The following is a 22,308-nucleotide window of genomic DNA, read 5'->3' as shown; positions in this document are numbered from 1 at the left end:
TAAATCAGGTAGTTTTGTTTTTAGCTTTAGTTGAAAAGAGGGTTTAAAGAATGCCAAGTTTATCTAGCCCCCTTCATACTCCCCCTCTAAACTCCCACATGAAACTCTGTTAGCTGGTCCCATTCTCTAAGCCTGTTTGCTTCTGATTCATTACCTATATATATTGAAAACACAGTTTAAATACAGTACATTAAGGATTTATCTTATCACGTTATACAATACTCTATAATGGTTTGTCTAATGAGAGCTTCAGTAATAGACTGTTTACATTTCATATTATGGCAAACACTCAGTCCAGAAAATTCCATCATCCGTCATACCTCAAAGTTGCCAGGGTAAAGAAGTTTAAGTGTGCTTAGTACAGATTAGTAGGCACAAAAACATTACTTTTCTGTAAGTTTATTTCATACCTTCCACAGATGAAAGGTTCAAAAGATCCAACTCCCTTTGAAGTCAATGGAATGGCTTTGATTGTCTCACTGGATGCGGGATAAGGCCAACAGAGGAATCCATTCAGTTGTCACCGCCTGAATCAATGGTTACACTGAATTAAATGGCTCACCAAATTAATAATCAGGCATATGTTTTAATTGTTCTAGTTTAATCTTTACACAATCACATCCACAAATCTAGAAAGAGTCACTTACGCACGAGTGTAAGAGAGTTTGGGTGATTGCTAGCTATTGCTGCTTGTAAACAACTCAACCCTGTTGGCATGAGAATTTTACACAGATACATAAAGGATTAATCGCAGAGGAGATAATCAAGATCAGGAATACATAGTTATAGGTCATTAATTAGTCAGTGACTTCCAAAAGTTGTAGACCTCAAAATTTTGACCCCTAGCATTCACCTTTTCGATTCCATGCACTCTGATCAGATGAGAAGCTACATACTCAAGAAAGGACTACATGTCACTGTTTATTGGAATGTATTGGCCCTTTGATCTGCACCCAACTCCCTTCCAACCTGATTTTGTAGAGAGTAGTTTCGTCAGAAACCCAACATTTTTCTTAAGAGTATTTGAGAGTCACCTATCTCGAGCACCTTAGCCCAATTAAAACAAAGCCCACCATCACATAAAATAGTTTCTTCTAACCACAAAACCAGACAAAACCAGCCTCAAATGAAATCATACCCAGCCAAAGTCCCTGGGCTCACAAACGCCAATTCTTATCAGGCCTCTCACTACACAAGGACTGAGAAATAGATGGACCTCACAACATGCCTTCTGGGTCAACTGATTGGGCTTGTTTTGGAACTAAGGGCATGAGGGAGTTGGGAAACTGAGGACTCATCAAAGCAAATGGTCTAACTAGCATCTCCTTCACTCTCAAAACCACCAAGGCTCCAGCTAGCCTTGGGCAGCAACACCCATAGGACTATTGCCCAGGGAAAATGCACTCTCTCAAGAGGACAAAACCGCAACGTGGCTTGGTGATCATGTTAATAATCATGTTTGCCGGAGCTGTGTTCAAGTACGCATTATAGGGAAGGATCAATTTGGTCAGTGGTAAAACGTATACTGATGAGCCACTTTTCATAAACAAGGTCAGTATTAGTTCTTATATCTTGGGTTCCAGATGACTAACTTGCTTTCTTCAGATTCAGCATCATACATGGTACGAGGAGTATAGACTTATTATGGGTAATTGCCAGATAATTCACTTGCTTTCTTTAGATTCAGCATTGTATATGGTATGGGGGTGTAGACTTATTATAGGTAATTGCTCAGTCTGTAGGACAGGGTGAGCGAACTATGGCCTGTGGGCTGCATCCAACCTGTTGGACATTTTCATCCAGCACTTGAGGTCCCACTACTCTAGCTGGGAAGTGCCATTCGGAGCTTGCCCTGCTCTGCCCACCCCACCAGCCAGCCAGGGCAGTCAGAGTCTTGCCCCAATCCACCCACCCCTCCAGCTAAAGAGTGCTGTTAAGCACATGCTCTCTGCTGCCTGTTGCTCTGGCTGGGGAGCATAGTTGAAAGTTTGCCCTGCTCCGCTCACAACTCCAACTGGGAAGTGCAGGTTGGTATCTTGCCCTGCTCTTCCCCACACCAACCCTGCTCCCTATCTAGAATACAGGGTGTGTGGTACAGGGGGGCGTCATAGCTGGTGGCAGCATGAGGGATGCCCATTTTTCCAGGGTTCCCCAACTGTTTATGGCCACCGGCAAATTAGCCACTGGGAGGGCATCAGGCCAATGAGCATTTATGGCCTGCCAAGCAATTTGCCTATTCAGATGTAGCCTTCAAGCCAAAAAGTTTGCCCATCTCTGCTTTAAAAAGCTGGGCTCATATTCTTCGCCCAGGCCCTCAAAAGTTCTGGAACCTATGCTCCTTATTAAAAATAATAAGCAATACAAAAGTCAACTTTCCTTAAAAAAACCACAGGCACTCCTATTTGGGCACAGTTATTGGAGGACCATACGGTAATTCTATGGACTGTCATTAGGTGTGTGTAGCAGGGTGATTACAAAGGGTTAAAATCAAATGGGGTGGGAGGGGGGAAGGAGCAGGAGGGGGGAGAGGCCTGTGGCTGTGGAGACAGCAGCTGGGGCAATTAACTGCTGATTAGGACTGCCTCTAATCAGGGCCCAGCTGGGGCTGTGTAAATAGAGGGCTCCTTGAGAGAAGAGAAGCTAAGACTCTTGCTCCAGCTGTAGAGTAGGAGGGCTCTAACTGCTAGGGAAACTATAGGGGCTTTCTAACACAGATAGGGTATGGGGGAGCTCTGGCCTGGCAAGCTCGCAGGCTGTAGGGCCTGAGACAAGGACTGAGGATAGTGAGGTTTCGGGGCAGCAGAAAGCAGCAGGTCCGAAAGCCCTGGCCAGTGCTGAGTGGCCATTTCAGACTGCAGTTTGTCCCTGAGGTAAGGGGCTAGATAATGACTTGCAATGAGTCACTGAGGCAAGGTGTGTATTAGCATTTGGGGTTCCTTGGGAAGCAAGGACCCCAGAGAGAGGAGGCACCCCAGTAGGGCAGTAGGCTGAGGAAAGGGCACTGTGGTCTCGGAGGGATGCAGACGCTGACGTAGGTGGTGGAGAACAAGCAGATAATAGCAGGCAAGACTCTGACCAGAAGAGAGACTCCAGAGGCTGGAAGAACTAATTTCCACGTGACCAGCAGGAGGTGCTGAAGTGGTGAGTGTTGCCCCCTTACAGTGGGTCCCAGTGTTCCTTCTTTTATTTACCTTGGGGACTCCTGAGGTTCTGAATCCTAATATCTGTGAAACAAACATCTAAACATACAGGTTTACAGTTACACTGGCAGGGCTTGCTCTGGGGGGGAGAGCATCATACTTTGAAGTGCTGATAGCTGCTTCAGATCCCTCCTTTTCTTTCATGCTCCTGTCAGAGCTGTAATCTGTAAACTGTCTCTTGGGTTTTTTTTTTCCTATTGATTTTTATCTGTGAGAAACAATACAGGATTTAGGTTACTTGCCGTAGTTGCCTGCACTCTCGGATGCAGTCCCTTAAAGAAGTCATGTTTAAACAGCTAATTTTTATGGTTGGTTTATTTTTCTAGGTACACATGTCAACTGGGGTTGCCCATTTTGGTTGGAAGTATTCCTGGAGGTTTTATCAAATGACATAATTTTTAATTAAAGTTTAATCTCTAAATCCTGGAAATACCAGGACAATCCAAGAGGTTTAGTAATCCTAATTTCAATAGCATTAGCACAGGCTTGGCATGCTGCAGTCAGAGCTCTGTCCAATCTCATAAACCTGTCCTTTTGTGAAGAAACAAGAGATCTTCTTCAGCAGATGTAAAATGACAAAGCTCCCAGGAAGTGACTGTAATCTCTTCAGAAAGATGCAGGCAGTTCCTTAAAAACATGTCATTGAATTGCACTGCACCACTCATGACTATCTCTGGGTCTTGTGTTATCATTCAGTATCCAGCAGGAGAGTGGGGTGCATGGAAACTCCATTTGGTAGTTTGAATTAATATCTCTTTATTAGTCCCATGGTTATTTTATTAGTTTACCTGCAGACTGATTCTTTTTTATACACAACAGGGAATGATTCTGAGCTCTCCTTATCAAGGTTTTTGTATGGCACCCATCATTGTAGTCACTAAGGATGGGCAGGGCTACTTCATGTACAGTAAAAACTAGCTGCCTCTGCCTTGTTTTGTTCTGTGTTGAACAGCTGCTACATTACAACACAATCATCAGTGAGGCCCTTTAGAATGGGAAGGGAATTTCTGGGCATAAAATGGTGTTTGCCAGTAAGGAGCTGGCCAAGATTCTCAGGTGAATTCCCCTATTATTGTGAAAAGTACCACTGGGTGCTAAGATTTGCAACTGCTCAGGACTAGCTTTACCTCTTATCAGTGAACCGGCACCTCCAGATGCACTAAACTCATGCTGAGACTAGCTCAATAGGTGAACATTTTTCCCCTCTCAGTATAATTTGGTGACACCTGAGGGTGCTCTGGAAGTCTCCCCATACTGAGCCATTCCAGTTCTTGAACTCTGACAAAAACAACAGCATGAGGAAGCCTGTCCACAGGCCAGTAACAGCCTAAAGCTAATGAGACAGTATAGTGAGGCATTATTCCTAGCAAACCTGCTGGTATCTGCAGTAGAGAAGGTCCTGCTAGGACAGAGTGCAGGCAAGGCAGAACCATTTGTGGGGCAGGTGCCAGGTTGTGGTGGGTAGAGGGACCTGACTCCACTCTCTTGGAAGGGGTGGGGCCCCTGACAGAAGGGGCAGGGCTGGGGTCAGCCAGCTCTCAGTGTTGCCCAGGGCATGCCATGCTCCAGCAGTGATCTAACCAGTTCCGGACTGTGGCTACTACTGCTCTTGTGTTAACATCAGTGCTGAATGGCTGGGCCCTGGGGCACTTACCTCCTGTGGATAGAGACTCCTTGGAAGACCCAGTTGGGGAGATGCTTTCAGGAGGGGAAGGGACAACTGTGTAGAGGCTCCAACCCCCTATATTGCATCTTCACTCCTAACTAGTCTGACTACAGGCTAAACTAGAGAACTTCAAATATAAACATTTGACTCATAAGTCACTTTGGCATGATCAGGGACAGGCAGGCAGCTCTGTGCACTGCCCCTGCTTCCAGACACTGCCCCCACAGCTCCCATTGGTTGGGGTTCCCAGCCAATCAGAACTATGGAGTTGGTGCTTAGGGAAGGGGCAGTGCACAGAGCTCCTGGAAATGGCTCTGTCATTTGCATTAAGCAATTTCACAATTTGGGTATTCTCACCTTTGTATCCACATCCACCCTGATTTAATTAGCTCTGATGTAATACTCCCATCTTTGTATCCCCACTGTTTCTTTTTCTTTCATGTCATGAAGCTGATGAAGTGAGTTACAATTCCTAAAGCTTATGCCACAGTAAAATTGTTAGTCTTGAAAGTGCCACCCGACTCGTTTTTTTTGTGATGCACGGGGAAAAATAATATATAGCTCCTGGAAAGCAGATTTTTCCTGTAATTAAAGGGACTGGAAAAATCTCCTGTTCTGCTGGAAATTTGCTTATTATATAATATTCCTATAGGAATATGTGGAATTAGCCCAGGAATTCTTTTTCATATAGTAACTTTATTTTTTTGTCTACCTTTTGTCTGTCTTATCAGCCACTAGAAAGATAACTCTGCTTAAAAGTTAGGAGAATAGTATACAAAAACATAATACTGAGTTTGTAGATACCTAACACTGAATTTGTCTGTATTGTAGTAGTTTTTTGTTCGTTCAAAACACGGTAGCCCCCTAGTGGTCACATTTGGCAGTTGCATCGAGAAATTTAAATGGTCGTAAATGCAATATTTTTATAGAATGTAGAACTAATTTTCAGAGCATATGAGGACTGTCATAAATTCTGAGCAACAGTTAACTCCACATTTTCCTCCTTGGATTATTAAGCCACGTTTGAACCAACAAAAGTCTTATTGTTTGTTCTACTTGCTTACTTTTCCAACAAAACATTTTACTTCAAATGAGCTCCTTTAGCTTGTCTATTTCATCATCAGAAGTACATCCAAAACTATATATTGCTCTCCTGCTTGTCTCTTAAATGGAGTAAACCCTGAGATATGGGGTACATTTTAATTTTGCTGCTTCCAACAGTACTCTTTGGAAACTGTGTGTACACAAACATCTGCCCATGATTTGCAGGTACAGTTAATGTCCAAGTGCGCTAGGTAGAAAATGCACCACATCAGGAGCTACTTTACCCGCTAATGAGCAGCTAAACTAGGCCCTAGCCTTTCAAGCTGCTTTATGTATGCAGAACCCACTGCAGCCAGAGGGTGGCAGGTCTCTGATATTGCAAACACAATGCATGGAGGGTGGGGTTCAGAGGAGGGTTTAAAAAGGGAGTCCTCCACTGAAACCCCTGCACTCATGTGTCTGATGAAGCTGGTCTTTGCCCACAAAAGCTTACGCTCCAAAATATATTAGTCTGCCACAGGTTTCTTGTTCTTGAAGATAGACTAGCACAGCTACCCCTCCAATACTTTAAACACAATGCACATTCTTAATGTAGGCAAGAGCTCCAAGTGTCACTGGCTTCAATGATGTCTGACTTCAGTGGGACTACTCACAAGTACAAAATAATGTGCAGGATTGGGGCTTGAGGGTGTGACCAGCCTAGATTGTCTTCCATAACATTTCTTTATAAACAAATTCTCTCTAAATGAGTGTCTTGAGAAACAAATGGCTGATCGTGGTAACTGTTGTCATTCTCACTTCTCCATCTTGTTGTTTGATTTGCGTTCAAATAGCAAAGTTTGCAGTGCAGGGAGGACATACTGCAGCGAGAGGTCAGGAATTTGTCGATGAAAGTTGGAGTATGCCTGGGTTTGGTCATGAGCATGGGCGCACTGTATAACAATGCAGGCTTGGAGACATCTACAGCAGCATTCACCTGAGATGCTCACGATGACATACACAGCAAGTCACACAAAACTGTGTGGTAGCTATTATCAAGCCTATTTTATTGGCAGATTAAGTAAGGAAGTTTGGTAGCCGAGCCAATGTCACACATTTCATTAGTATCCAGTCTCCATTTCTAGCTGCCGTAGTAGTTCTCCAATACCAATTCACCCAGGTCTCCTTCACAGGTTTCATCTGTCATATGCTGACTAATGCCTAACCACATACATCCCTTGCTTAGTTTATAATAAACCCTAATAACTGAGACTAACAAACAGTCTTCAAGTCTTTATATGCTCAAGACCAGATCAGCAAGGCTCCACTGAAGTCCACCCATAGCCTATGTCTACATATTCATAACCTTCTTTACTCATCCAGGAGCATCTTTTTGTTCAGTGTGTTAGCACAGTGCCTCTCACAGTAGGGTGGGGCAGCCAACCAGTTAGAAACTAAGAGCCAAAATAGCTGTGGTTAGAGGGCAAAGACGTGTGTGTGTGTGAACATTGATTGATCCATGTGTTATATATTTATCTATGCCCTCCTCCCCAAGAGCCAGGCACTCTCAGCCTTCCTGATCTAACCTAATCCCCCTCCCGTCCTCCAGAGTCCCACACTCCCAGTCCTCCTCCCCTCCTGCAGAGCCAGGCACCCTCAGCCCTAACACAATGCTTGGGGCTAAGCAGAGCTGCTCCCACGGGCTTCTCCTTCCAAGCGCTGGGGGAGCATCCGCAGAGTGGAGGTGAGCAGTCCTGGTGCATGGCTCTGAGCAGGAGCCACATTTCGTGGCTCAAAGAGCCCCATGCAGCTCAAGAGCCACTGGTTGGCCACCTCTGCTGCAGGGCCCTGGCCCATCACAGGGGTTCTCGGTGCTATTTAAATTCATATATAAATTACAAAGTTATGTCTATTGCTTGCCTAGCTCAGGTCTCAGCAAATTGAAGGATTCTCCTGGGTGGCATCATTTTGATGTGGGTTCAATAACAGTCGAAAGCACACACAAATACTCTTGGCTATCAGTCAGAAGACTACTGCCTTTTTCGGAAGTGAGCCTAATAAATCAGTCAGATCCTCAGTGTACCTTGTAAGTGGTGAACAAATCAAAAAACCAAGCCTGATACTTATAATTAAGTATAAATAAGCAAATTCTTGAGTGCTTGTCTCGGTCATTCAGATCTTCAAGAAAGCTGAAGTTCTAAGCAAGGGTGAGACAAGCAGTAATGCAGCACACCATAACTGAGCCTGAGCAATGAGAATCTTCCAATGGGATGTGTTTGTATGCTTGTCTGTGACAAGTCTTTAGTGTTTGTAGGTTCCCCTTCCTGGCCAGTCTCTGGACCCCAGAACATTGGTGTCCTTTCTAGATGATGTTGGCCCCTCAAGCAGCAAGGCCCTGATGTTTTCAGACAGTTGTTGAGCCTTTTGGAGACTTATTCCTCCTCGTGGCCCGATCTGAATAAATAGATTGCAATTTTGTATCTCTTAATGCAGTCCAAGCAGCCTGTCCATAAAAGCCTGATCAGTGTGAAATTAGACATGTGAATGAGGATTGCTACATATTTTTCACAACCTTCAGCACACCTAAATATTCTGGAACCAGATGATGCCTTAATCTTCCCAACCGTACATCCTGAAGGTTTATAAATTGACACACAACTAAACAAACCTTATAACACTCGTAACATTGGCTCAGCATACATCCCCATAAATACCACATAAAGAATATTTAAAACAATCAGACTCTTAATGCTTTCACTTCCTTATTCTACAGCTAGATCATGGCTCTCCTAGGTTTCCCAAATTTTTCAAAAAAAAAAAAAATCACTTTCTCTTTCTAAGGCTTTGTCTACAGTAGCATGCCTCTTTCGAAAGAGGCATGCAAATGAGGGAACTCAAAAAGGCAAATGAGCACATATACATATCTGGTACCTCATTTGTATATTCTTCTGAAAGAAGAAAAGCACTGTAGACGCAGCTGTTTCTAAAGTAAACCCCATCTTTGCAAGAACCCCTTCTTTCTTTTTTTAAAAAAAACAAAAAAAAAAAAAGAATTTGAAGAATTCTTCAAAGAACTCTTTTGAAAGAATAAAGTGACCTGTTTTTTTTTTTTTTTCATTTACCACACTCCCAATTTTTGTCACCTGTAAACTTTAACCTTTTAGCAGTAACCTGATCACTGATAATTCACTTAGACCTCTCCTTGTTGATACATGCAGCCAACAGGGTTGAATCTTTCCAGTTAGTTTTAATATATCAACCTCTTCATCCTCTAAGATACACCAGATACAATATTAGCAGATAGATGCCCATGTTGACAATCACTTACATCTGCGTAGGAAGACCATACAGACGTAAAGGTCTATTTTAGTTTGAAAAGGTGCACAAAGTTCCTGTTGCCTTTATTAGGACTTCTTCGTGCACTTCCCTTAGTGGACAGAAAATTTGACATGCTTAAAAATGTGATTTGGTTGTGGGTGGTGGTGGGTTTTTTCTCCCCCTCCCCCACATGTAATTATGGGTTGCACACATAATAAGGAGGAACTAGTCAATGCAGATAGAACTGATGAGACTGTACCAGAAAGTGTTCAGTTTCTAGGTCTCTTGCTGCCAGAAAAATGCTGATAAATGAAGGAATTCAGAGAAAAGCAACAAAAGTGATGGCACATCAAATTCATATTTGTACATAATCTCCACTCAGGCAGGTTCTGTCCTATGCAGATTGTGCACCTTGTCCTGCTGCAATAGGACTGCATGCCTACTCTGCTAGTGCTCTAGTTTTGACACTTTGTTGGATCTATCAAAAATAAAAAGTATCTTCTAAGCAGATAGAACACAGACCCATCCTACAATATAGAAATCTGACGGCTAAAAGTCAAACTCCTTCTCATGGGTCTTTACTGGATTTTGTTTAGCACTTGAGTCAGACAACAAATGAAACATATTTTTGGGTTGGACAGACCCATATGCCTGTCATCTAGCTAGGCGATATCTTGCAAGCACTCATGTGGAATAGAGTTTTGATTTAAAACCCAATTAAGTCAATCTGACTTTTGGATGAGGTACTAGTAGGTCAGGTGGTTGGTCTGTTATTCTGATTTCAGCAGTTGTCCGTCTCAGGTGCATCAGGGATTAGAATAAACCTACCATAAACCCAGCTACCTATGTTATCTTGTACACAGGGGAGCTGACGGCCACAGTGGGTCCTTGGGCAAGGGGAGGGGCTGGCTCTATGCTCCTGGAAGGGGCGGGGCTGAGGGCAGAAGAGGCAGGGGCAAGAGCAGCTTTGTCCTTGCCCCAGTGCTGCCTGGAGTGCAGGGTGCTGTGCCTCCATCTTCCCAGGCAGCCCTACAAGCCATGTGGAGTGCTGCGGTGGCACTCTGGTGGTGCTGTAAAGGGCTTGGAGCGGTAGGTACTGTCACTGAGCAACTGTCCTCTTGGCATCTCTCAATGACAGGCCTGCTTGCACACGTAGGACAGACACTTCTTGACCTCCACAGGTGAGCAGTCTGTGCCCTGCAGCAAGAGTCGCTCATGCAGCATTGCATTTGTGTTCTTTCTCTCTTGCATCTGTTTCCTACTGCAGCTTCAATTCTTGCATTTTGATTGATGGCCATGTGGAGACTGTCAAGATGAAGACAGACGTTACTCTCTATTTCCTTAATTAGCTTCAAAAGCATCCAGCTTCTGAGAATTTCTCTTCCTGTATCATGCCGCTTTGCTCACCTGTGAGACCCTTCCTTCTACTGATGTTTACATGGACCCTTGTCATACAATTCCTTCTTGATGTGGGTTCTTTTTCTTTCCTTTCGGCAGTTTTCCTTGAGTGTCCCAAAGGACTAACTCGTTCTTTGATGGTCCACCTGAGAGACCTGTGAAGCATATGAAGCAGGAAGACAAAACCAAAACTGACAGCCTTTTCTCATCTTTTCCCCTTTCTTTCCTTGCTTCTTAGAGTAACAAGCATGAGCACCATTGGCATCTGTAGCTTCTTTCCTTAGGGTTAACTCTTCTCCTGTTCATTTTTTGTTGTCACACGATTTTTCATAATGTCTTAAAGATGCAAAGCAAAGTTGGGGAATGCTTGACAAGCTTTAGGTGCACTTCTTCTTCAGAAGAGGTTTCGGTTTAAGTCAGGGCTGCCTGTGATGAAGCTCACTAGTACAATGAAGGCATATCGCTTAATAAGGGGATAGGACATAATTGGAACATATCTCCTTTCCAATTGTAACTTGATATCCTCAGACTTGAAAAATGCCATTTTCTCTCCTTTATATCTTGAGAACCTTATGACAGAGAACCAGCTATCATCTGAGAAGGCCTGGAAGAAGGAAAAGCAGTGCAGAATACAGCAGTGGAAAATGCTCAATGCCTAGAGTGGATAATCTACAAGAGAAGAACTTTAAAAAGACTGGAACTGTTCAGCAGGGAAAGGAAAGGCAATATGGCAACACTTGGAATATTAATTATCAATGTCAATGAAATAATCTTATCTCCTTTTTTTTCTTCATCTAAGAACAAAGGATTACAACTTTTGGCAATGAACTTAAATTGCAACAAGGGAGGTTTAGGTTGGACACTAGGAAAACTTATCAGGGTGTTTAAACACTGGAACAAACTGCCTAGGCAGCTTGTGGAATCTCTATCGCTGGAGAGCTTTAAGAGAGGGTGAGACAAACATCTGTCAGAAATGGGGTTTGCCACCTGAGGCTCTTTAAGGACTTCTTTGTGGCTCCCAATGCTATAATTGCAAAGTTTAAAGCAAAACAAAACAAAAATAACCAAAACAAACAAAACCCCCTCCTGATCTATTTTCAATATTTTGGTGAATGTCTAAAAGCCCAACAAAGATCAACTCATATCTAAATACAAATAATGTGTGATGTCAAAACACTGGATAACTCCCCCTTTAATATGTGCAGTGCATTGTGGGATACAATACTGTATTTGTGTTTTGATCATGTTGCTAATAAAGTCTTCCTATTTGAAAAGGAAAAGAGCTTGTGGCATTCCTGCTGTGAAGAGCAACCTGCATTTTAAGAAAGAAAATTGAAATTTGAAGTAAAATTGACACAAAGTGGGGGTTGGAATGTCGGGGGGGGGGAGGGGGGGAAGAGGACAATCAAGATGAAAGCAGAGCATTTCAAACCAAATGGACCCAGCCCTTTGCATTAATTTCGAGTTTGTCTGGGCTTCCTTTCTCATTTGGAGGCATTTTTTCCAAAAAACACACCAATTTTGCTGAACAATATGCAGCTGGAGATGCCAGGAAAAAAGCCATGTAGAAGCTGGTATGCAAAGCTGAGCAAAGTAAGAACATGTTTGCTAAATGGGTGAAATCACCAAGTAGCATAATTGTGGCTAGTTTTGTGGCAACTCAAAAGATCATGGAAAAAGGAAATATATTCACCATCTGTGAACGATTAAGTGTTCTTTATCGAAGCATTAGAGCAGCTGTACAGTCATTTCAGAAACAAAAGAAATTATTCAGAAGATTAGAGATCTGCCATTGTCTGCAAACATGGTGAGGGAGAGAACTCTAAGAACAGCCAAAGATGTCACCAGCCATGCAAATTAGACACTAATAGACCCCTGGCTTCTCTTGCTTCTAATGAGTGGAGTGATGTGGAAGACCTAACACAAGTTGCCTTCTTGACAGGTTTGTGACTTCTGAAGGACCCCAAGAAAAGCTTATTAAATTGCTGCCACTCAAAACCCAAACAAGGGGGACAAGATTTTTTTTTTCAAGCTGTCATCATCTGCCTTAAAAAAAAAAAGCACTTTTGTGCACAGAGTGCTTCTTAATGAATTATACAGTGAAACAATATCATATTTATGATCCAGCATTTTCTGCAACAGAGAAACAAACCCGTGTGGCCCTTTCACACTTGGTGCCCTATCAGTTACCACTAAGATGATGTGGCTCGTGTTTTCTTGAATAGGATGCTGGGTGCTGCTATGATATGTGCGGAGGTATGTTTTCAATAGCTGTGTATGCCACTGCAAAGTGGATTAGAAGATACAGCTGTGGATTGAACAATGATTTTAAATAGTACACGACTCTTCCTTCTGTCACTCATTCCTTTCCTCCCTCAAACAGCTGCTTTCCACTCTATGGTAGACTTAGGGGTTAAATTAATAACAGTGAGGCGACCATATTGCCCTGTCCCAAATACAGGACTGGGAGATATAGGGGGAAGGGCAGCTCCTCCTGGTTCCACCAACCTCTGGGGACCCAGAAAAGAAGCAGCAGCTGCTGGCGCTCCCTGGGAAAGTGGCAGGTCCTCAGCAGTTGCTCACGCTTCCCCAGCTTCCCTGAGGTTCAGGGTTGTGATTCCTGCCAGCAGCTGCGCCTGCACAGCCCCTGGCAGAAACCCAGCCAGCGGGAGGGTCCGAATACAGTAGGAATAAAGGGATTTTTGACATTTGCAGGGTCCTTTCGAAAAGGGCCCCATGTAGATGAGCTGCACACGATCAAAACGTGGCACTTTCGAAGTGCCATAGCTGGCAGCATGCTAATGAGGTGGTGAATACTCATTTCAGCACCTCATTAGTATTCTCTGATTTGGCCATTAGCGTGGTCCTTTTGAAATTTTGGCCAAGTGTACACATGGCTTTAGAGTTGGAGAAGGGCCATTTGAACCTATCAGAACAGCAAACTTTCAAAGTCAAGTCATTAGAGTAAAAAAAAAAAAAAAAAAAGTCCATCATAGGTCAGGAAGAAGCAAATGAACAAAAGAGATGGACTATCAGATAGCACAGACTGATGAAGGCTCTGAAGTCTAGTAGTGTGGTACATTTCCCATAGAGGAAGTCTGGGTTTAGGCATCATCTTTGGACTCCATGTAGTGACTTCAGCAGAGTTCTCTCCCCCTGTCTCCTTGGGGGAGGAAGCTCCTAGATGCCAACAGAGAAACACTTAATCCAGAAAAGAACTTTTAAAAAGCCTGGACAATGGTAACGTGGAATGAACCTGGGTTGCTCAAGTATTCAAATTTTTGCCCACATTATCTGAACAAAAATTCCTTTATACCATACACATTTATGTGAGTGAGAGGTGTCTGTACTCAGTCTTGTGGTTTCTTGCAGCAGGGAAGTCTCAGTTAAAGAGGCGTTTTGTCAGACATGCAGTTGTATCTAGTTTTGTGGTGAGCCACCAACAACTGCAGGCACACCCCTCTGCCACTTACATAACCCCAGGCACACCCCTCTGCCACTAACAACCCCTGCCCTACCTGGTGGTAATTGAGGGAGTACCAGACCTATCCTCACAGGGTTAGAGATTTCTCAGGTCTCCTCTTGGACTTCTTGAACCTCAGTACCTGTCCTCTGCTGGTGCCCAGACTGTAAAGAGGACAGACAGCCTTGGTTAAGCTTAACGCTGCTGTATCTCAGGAGTGATTCTCTCCAGATGGTTCCCTGGAGACTAAAGACATGAGTTCTTCAGTGTGCACAGTGGGAGCCACTCCAAAAAAGCAAGTTTCTTAGTTACATCTCTTCCAGGCATTAATATATTTCAGATGTGATTGATATTTGAATATTGCTGGTATCTCAAGTGCTGGTATACGAGAACTCAAAACTGGAATGTTCAGACCAGTTAGATAATTATGTGCATCTGATTACTGGTCTAGAACAGCACTGCTTTACTCCTCTCTTTCTATCATAATCCAGTGAAAGGATTTTCTTGTTTCGTTTTTCCCCTCAAAAAAATCACAAACAACATAAAAGATCCCCAGACCTCAGAGTTTTCTCTGCTAGTGGGTTCCTTCTTCATGTTGTATGATATTGGCTGGATTTTCAAAAGTTCTCAGTATTAGTCTAACTCTGCTACCACTGATGTGAATGGCAAAACTCCTGTTGACTTGAGTGGTAGTACAGTTGTACCTATGCAGATTGTTGACAGAGTAGGTACTTTAATATAAACAAACTGGAGAATATAATTCAGTATTGTAATAGATAAAATGCCTTTGAACAGTATTGGAACCTTTATTTCATGTCTCTGCTACGCAACAAGATTCCAGACTAGAAGAAACTGCAAACATAGCCTTTATTTGTTGAATCCTAGGGACATTCTTCACCCATCTGACTGTCATGATGAGATCTGTAATGTAACTTAGAACTCTGAGTTCTGACTGAACCAGTGTAGTCAAGTAGAAAAATATCTTTGTCTTATGCTGGCACTGTAGAGGCTCGCACTACTGATGTACAGCTTTAGACTTCTTAAAGAGATTATGATAATGTCAGTAACTAGTTCTCCTCTATCCATCCTTATAGACATGGGCTCTTTTCCTTTCTTTGATTGTGGGTTCCTTTAACTAGCAATTGTTTACGCTAGATTTCTACAACCAATAATATCTGAAATTATGGAGCTTTCCCTGTTTTACATTTGATGATTAGGACCAGATTTCTTGCTGAGTTTCATCTACTGCATCCATAAACTGCTGGTGCATAATTATACCTGAGATTTTTATCACTTTGCAATTGTCATTTGGATATCCCAGCTCAGGATGAATTCAGGAATTTGACCATAAACAAACCCACATATAATTGCTTTTGGTCTCATTTCTGCTCCAGGGAGTGTGAAGAATTTCAGGGCTGGCAATGCAGCTGGGTCTAACCAAATCTTGATATGTTCTTATCCTTGTGGCTCAGACCAGCACACATCTTTGGAGTAAGGAGAGAGGGCAGCAGACTAGCCTAGTCAAAGATGGGAATAGGTGACCTCTGCTTTGCAACCAAAGTACTAAGCAGAGACTGGACTGTACCTCCTTATGTACCTCCCTTGACTCTTTTGTCCGTAAGTAGATCCCCTTATTTCCCTATTGTATTCACCGATGTTAGTTAAAAAATAAAGTTTAGTTGTAGTAGTAATAGTGCCCCCAAACGTGAGTGCCCAAGGCCACCACTGCTGTGTATTTGGTTGTGTGGGTTTGCACTTTGTGCCTCTTTCCTGCAGCACTGTTTTGGCTAAGCAGAATACCAGCCTGGTCACGTCTCAGGTCAAAGCAAGCTTTCAAACCCGCACTGTTTTAGTGGATTAGAAACAAGGCAGGTGCTGTACCTGATTGTCAATTCTTATCCACATAACGAAGAGCTGTTTTCTTCTTGATGCTTGTCATTAATAGGGTAAAGAGACACTGGTAATCCACAAAAAAAACCTGTTACAGTCATAGGATGAACTTTCAAAGAGTTGTGAGTTTCCAGTCACATGATTCATGTTGACTTTAAGGGCCCTAGAACTATGGATAACTTTTTGAAAGTTTAGTTAGTGTCTGACATTTCTCTGGGGCTCTGGCTATTGACCAATTAATGGTTAGGGCTTGAAGCGCTAACTCTGGTAATTGTGCATACAAGTTTTCGAACTCTGAATGCTCCATGCTAGCAAAATCTAGGCACAACAGGGGAAACTAGGATCATGTTTTTGGCTTGAACTCTGAATACACACACGCGCGCGCACACAAACAAACCCTGTAGCACTGGAGAGACTAATAATTTAATTTTAGGTAATGAGCTTTCATGGGTAAGAGCCACTTTTCAGATTCTGAAGCTATTTAGTGAAGGTACAGACTGACAGGGCTACCTCGTTGAGTCTGAATACCTTGTTTTTTAAAAAAGTTTAAGCTCTTTGTTACTGGAATGTGGTTTTTGTGAGTGAGTTGGCTAGGGCAAAACTTGACATCTACAAATGCAACATGCCTTTGTTTTCAAGGCGGATAATGTAATAACATGGCATTCCATCCCAAAGTGCTTCACAACACATGGGCCAAATCCTGGAGTTCTGACTCAGACCTCATTAGGAATTTTGCCTTTGTGAGGAGAGAAGGCTAAGGCCTTAAACACTGCGTGTTGGATCTCTCTTATCCAGCAACCTCAGGATTTGGTGCTGAATGGGAGAATTTGATGGACCATGGGGAGGTCAAATACTGTCCAGCAACATTACCAACACTACCATTGCTTACTGGGCTCATGGATAGCGTGACCATATCTCCCCGGCCAAATATGGGACATGGGGAATGACCCCTGTCCCAGCCAAAATAGGACTGATGATCACCCTATCTGGGGTGCTGGGAACAGGGCTGCCACCCCACCTGCCAAGCTACTGGCTTTCCTGTGCTGTAGGTGGCAGCCCATGCTGCTACACAGGTCCTGCTCCTGGCTACCCCAGCTGGGGGAAGCTGGATGGCTTTGGCTCCAACCCCACTGCAGCCACAGTTCATTTCCACCCTCCCGCCCAGCTCAAACCCCACCCCCATGGCTGGGGCTCTGGGTCCAGCACCCCCACTCAACCCCCCCACCCAGCTCTTGCTGCAACTTCTGCAGTCCGGCTCAACCTCCCTGGCTTCAGCTCCAGCAGCCACGCTCAACACCCTTTGGCTCTGGCCACTGCTTCACCCCTCCCATGAGGCTCCAGCTGCTGCTTCATTTTCCACCCCCTCGAACCCTTGTGGCCCCAGCTCAGCTCCAGCCCCCAGAGAAGCAGGCAGCAGCTGAGTCGCCGTGCAGTCTGGCTCCCAGCTGGTGAACTCTGAAAAATGGGGCAATTAGCCCTTTTTGCAAAATAACTCAGGATGCCAGAATGGTTCCCAAAATACAGGGCTGTCCCACTGAAAATGAGCTGGATGATGCCCTACTCTTGGAAGACATTTAGGGATAAACAACAGCACAGAACACAGAGAGCCAGGACTGGTGGCTGGAAACAAACTTCATGGGACCACAGAAACCTTGACCACACCCATGAGAAGTGGTCTCCAGCTAACTGAAATCATGCTGGGTACGGATGTTGCTGGACGAGAGCATTCCTGATTAGAGAGGTTCAGACTGTATACTGTTACTTTTCTTTTTTCCCCAAAGAAACCACAGATAATTGTCCATTCTGAAATTTCAAATTTTGACATTTTGATCAGCTGTGTATTGCACAAGTATGTTACAAAGGAGATACAGCTGGCTATGAGGGCAGTTCAGACAGACAAACTGGACCATCATTGGACACATAAGAAGTCAGCCTGAGAGTGGCCAAACCTCTTCATGAAATGACAAGATTTCAGTTTAAGGTGTCATCTGTACAACATTCGCTTCCTAAACACCAGGGGCTCAGTTTAACTGCATTTGAAAACGAAGACGGATTCAGATGAGATTCAAGTCTCTGGTTAATTGCTGAGAACACGAAGAATCACATCGTACAGTGTTACCTCCAGCCTATGCACTTACCCTCCACTCATGGAGAGTTATTGACTTATTTTGCTCTCCTGCTGATATTTTTTCCTACAAACCAAATGTCCAAGCCACAGTTAAGACAGCTCAGCATTTCTTCTCAGAAGTGACTGCCCCTGGAGTTTACAGACTGGAATCTTGCCAGAAGGCTGTAACATGTAAAAATTAAAATGACAAAAAAAACCAAACCTTGTTAGAAGTATTATTTGCATTGCTAACTCAAACAGATGTCCCTGGCCACAACACTTGGGATAAGTATGCTGGGCTCTTAAATACCCCAGACACATTGAAACACGGGTGGTTTGCTAATCACCTTTGCTTAGCTTTACAAGTACTCCTTTTGGTTTTATTACTAAGTCTCCCTGTCTAAAGTAGTGACATCTGCAAGCTGTTTATTTAAAGCGTTTCTGAGGCAAATCGTGCCACTGTCCACCAGGAAGCTCTACTAAACATTATCATGAACAAACAGGGCCTATTCTGATACACTGAGGTGAACTTCATCCTAGGTGCATGTTTTCTCAGCATTCATCTAATATTTTCTGTTTTAATAGTAATTTATTTGAAACTAAGGGCCTGATTTTCAAAATTAGATGTCTGATTACATGTCCAAAAGAGCACAGTTGTAGGTCTGAAGAGCAAAATTGCTCTCAGTGAACTATATCTCCCATTGTGACGTAAGGTAACATCATGAATTGTGGTCTAGTTTTTATGAATGGGATTCTATAAATGAAACAACATTAAGTGCTTTTGGATGAATTTATTTGTAGCCTATTACATTGCCTCTGAAGAGTCTGTAACTCCTTTACTATAGTGACTCCCTTTTGTAATTGAAACCCCGCTTTAAACTTTGTAACACTTTAAGCCTGTTTTGAAATTAGGTCTCTGTGTCTGGAATGCCATTTAAAAGTGCGTGCGTGTGCACTGGTTCCGCATGCCAGCCCATCTCTGTGACTGGGAGCCAGTATCAGCTTCGTGCCCAAAGAACAATGAAGATGAGCCCTTCAAAAGAACCCATGCAAAAAAGAGGGAAAAGCTCAAAGGCACATCTGCTGATGACTTATGGTCATACAGTGCTTTGGGGCAGTGGGACAGGACAGGAGCTATGAACTAAAACATATAAAGATAGGGGCAAAACCACAGGGTTGGATCTTTTGGCTCTAGGGTCATCCTCCAGGGGCACTGGTGCATACGAAAACAGCCCTGCTTGTGTCTAGACCATCTGGCCAGAGGACTGGCATGAACCACTGAAGCTGATAATTTTATATCCTATCCGTAGATCTATGTGTATGCATGGTGGATAATTTTAGTAGCTAGGGAGAGTAAATGAATTCTGCATTCACAATAAATGTGGCCTATTGCCTTATCTCTGAACAAGATTCTGTTAGTTCTATTTCTCTACGTGTAACACAGTTCATTGTGTTAATTGTGAAAGTAGATCAGTTGTGCAGGCAAAGACCATGTAACCCGGCTCACTAGCTACTTAGATGCACAATTATCAGAGGCACGTGTGCAATCACAGTACCTGCTTATCCTTCCATAATGGCAAGTACCTGATCATGAAAGTTAGGGTTGTAATGTCTAATGGCAATATTTATTTAAACAAACTGGCCCAGAATTACAAAAATGAGGGTCTGATTGTGCAGCTGTTAAGCACCGCAAAAATCTGTGTGTGTAAAGTCGGGAAGTCATGATTCAGCACTGCACTTATGCAGGTGCTTAACTGTAATGTCAGGCCTATGTGTCACTTGAAATCTGCACTTTTCAAGTGCTGTGCTGAATCGGAGCCTAAGTTAGTGTAGTAGTGGAGTATGCATCTTTGATTTGAATGGAGGCAAATAACACATCTTTTGAATAATGTAGGACTCATCTCAAGAACAAGAACTTTTTTCTGTTCTGTGTATTTCTGACTCTTTTTCTAAAACAACTTTTATCGTTTTGAAAATTAGATGAGATCTTTGACTCACATTCAAGTTCAACTGAGGATTTAAAAATAATTGTCACGCTATTCCATTTTTGTTTGCAGAGGGAGATTCCAAATGAAATGTATAACATTGTTAACTTTGGTCACTGGCTTAGTTATGGTACAATGTGAATCCAGAATATTGAATTTCACAAGTAAGCCTCTTTTTCGGGCTGCTTAACAATTTGCAGGGGCGGGAGGGGGGACCCTAGGCATATTTGTGTTTTGTCATCAGTCCTGTATTTGGTCCCCAATGGCAGATTGTCTTGTGTCTCTAACTGTGATCGCAGTGATTGATATCTGCAGCTAAGCTTCAGTGATGCATTATTATTTGGCCTGTAACAGGAATAACTGCTAATTAATTAAAACCAGACTTACTGTTTGAAAGACTTCACTCACTATACACACTAATTTCACAGGCCACAGCTGCATCACTGATGTGACCAATATTTTAAAAAAGCTAAATACATTTAAGATCATATTAATTGTAAATAAAGATACAGAAGAGCATATGTTAATAGTGCTTGTTTCTTTATTGGATATTTAAGTGGGTTCATTGAAATAAATACATTGCAAACCACCTAATTCTTATTACGCTTCTTAAACAAAAACAAATTTGTATCTCTAGTTTCCACAGTCTGCTCTGAATTAATGCTGAACATTTTCTCAACCTCTGGGCCAATATTTAGCCTATAAGAAGATGCCTGTTAAACACCTCTGATTAGTGGTTTGATCCAAAGCCCCTTGACATCAATAGAAAGATTCACACTAAAGTCAGTAGGCTTTGACTTAGGCCAGGGGTGGCTAACTTGCAGCTCTTTCAGCCATTAAATGCGGCTCCTCCTTGGAGCCATGTGCCAGATGGACTGCTGTTTCCACTCTGTGCGCATGCCTCAGTGCTTGGTGGGAGAAGCTGGGGGTGGCGGTGGCTCTGGTAAATTGCCAATATCAGGGTAGAGCAGAGGGAGGGAGGGCTGGCTCTGGTGCAGCAGGAGGACTTTGAGCCTCGTTTTATATAGACAGATAAAAATACATATGTGGCTTAGTCCCTAACTAGTTGGCTAACCCTGACTTAGGCCCTCAGCCCTTACAGTTAAGAAATACTTTACTGACCTTTACAACAACCGAAAACCAAGCAGTCCTGTAGAACTTTAACATCTAATAAATAAATTTATTAGGTAATGAGCTTTCATGGTTAAGAACCAGTTCATCAGATTCTGAGGAAGTGGGTCTTAGCCACAAAAGCTCATTACCTAATAAATTTAATTGTTAGTTAAGAAGTTGCAGCACTTTTTTTGTGAAGCTAGAAACTAGACCGAAAGCCCCTCTGAGACTATTTACTGACCTTTGTAGGGCAAAGTGTATATCTTATTTTGAGCTTATGGCACCATGTAGACATAGCCTGGCTGAATAAATTCACAAGCACCAGTGGTGGACAAGAGTTATAGTTTAGCAAAGGTTCTTACTTTATTAAACTCATCAGCCAATTTCCAGATACTAAGTACACAGGCAAGGTTAAAGGACCTAAGTTTTTCAACAAAGCAAGCATGGTAGTGACTGGTTCAAAAAATAAACTAAACCCTCCAAATTTAATGTTCCTACTAAGAAAAATTCACTTATTTGATATTGTTTTAGTTAACCCCACTGAAACAGTGTTGCTATCCCTCTGTTCTCAAAACCAAATAATCTTAGCAGCAGCAAAATAATTCCCAGCTGATGTCTCAGAGCAGCCATTTGTTATAGGTGGCCAAAGTTCAGTCCACAAACAAATGTTGCCAGCCATTTGCGATGGCCCTTCCTCCTTGTTAATATGAAGGCGCAACCCATGGAAACAATGGATCCCAGAATACACTGCTGCTTCTTAGTCTGTTCTAACAGTGGGCCTCTTTTTTATGTCTGACTTGTAAATTGTGCAATTACTTTCTGATCCATTAAAAGGGAACAAAGAATTCCAGATAAGACTGGGATTTTCACAGGGGCCACAGGCAGCCTTCTCTCATCCCAAAGAAACAAACAGGCATTGGGCACCAACTCTTACTGGTTTTTGAGAGTCCCAGTCAAAATCCCCAGTGTAAACTGGGGCGTAGTATACTGTAGCTGCTGATGCTAACCTGACAGGCCAGCAATCCATCCGTTATTCTTTAACACTGGAAATACTAAATAATACTAATCACTGATAGTAATAGATGTTGCCCAGTAACAGCTGTGCCTAATGGAAGGACCTGAAAAGTTCTCAATCAATATCATTC

This window comes from Carettochelys insculpta, chromosome 5, assembly GCF_033958435.1.
Source record: "Carettochelys insculpta isolate YL-2023 chromosome 5, ASM3395843v1, whole genome shotgun sequence".
Lineage (NCBI taxonomy): Eukaryota > Metazoa > Chordata > Testudines > Carettochelyidae > Carettochelys > Carettochelys insculpta.
The sequence above is the reverse complement of the archived record's forward strand: the minus strand, read 5'-3'. Positions refer to the sequence as shown.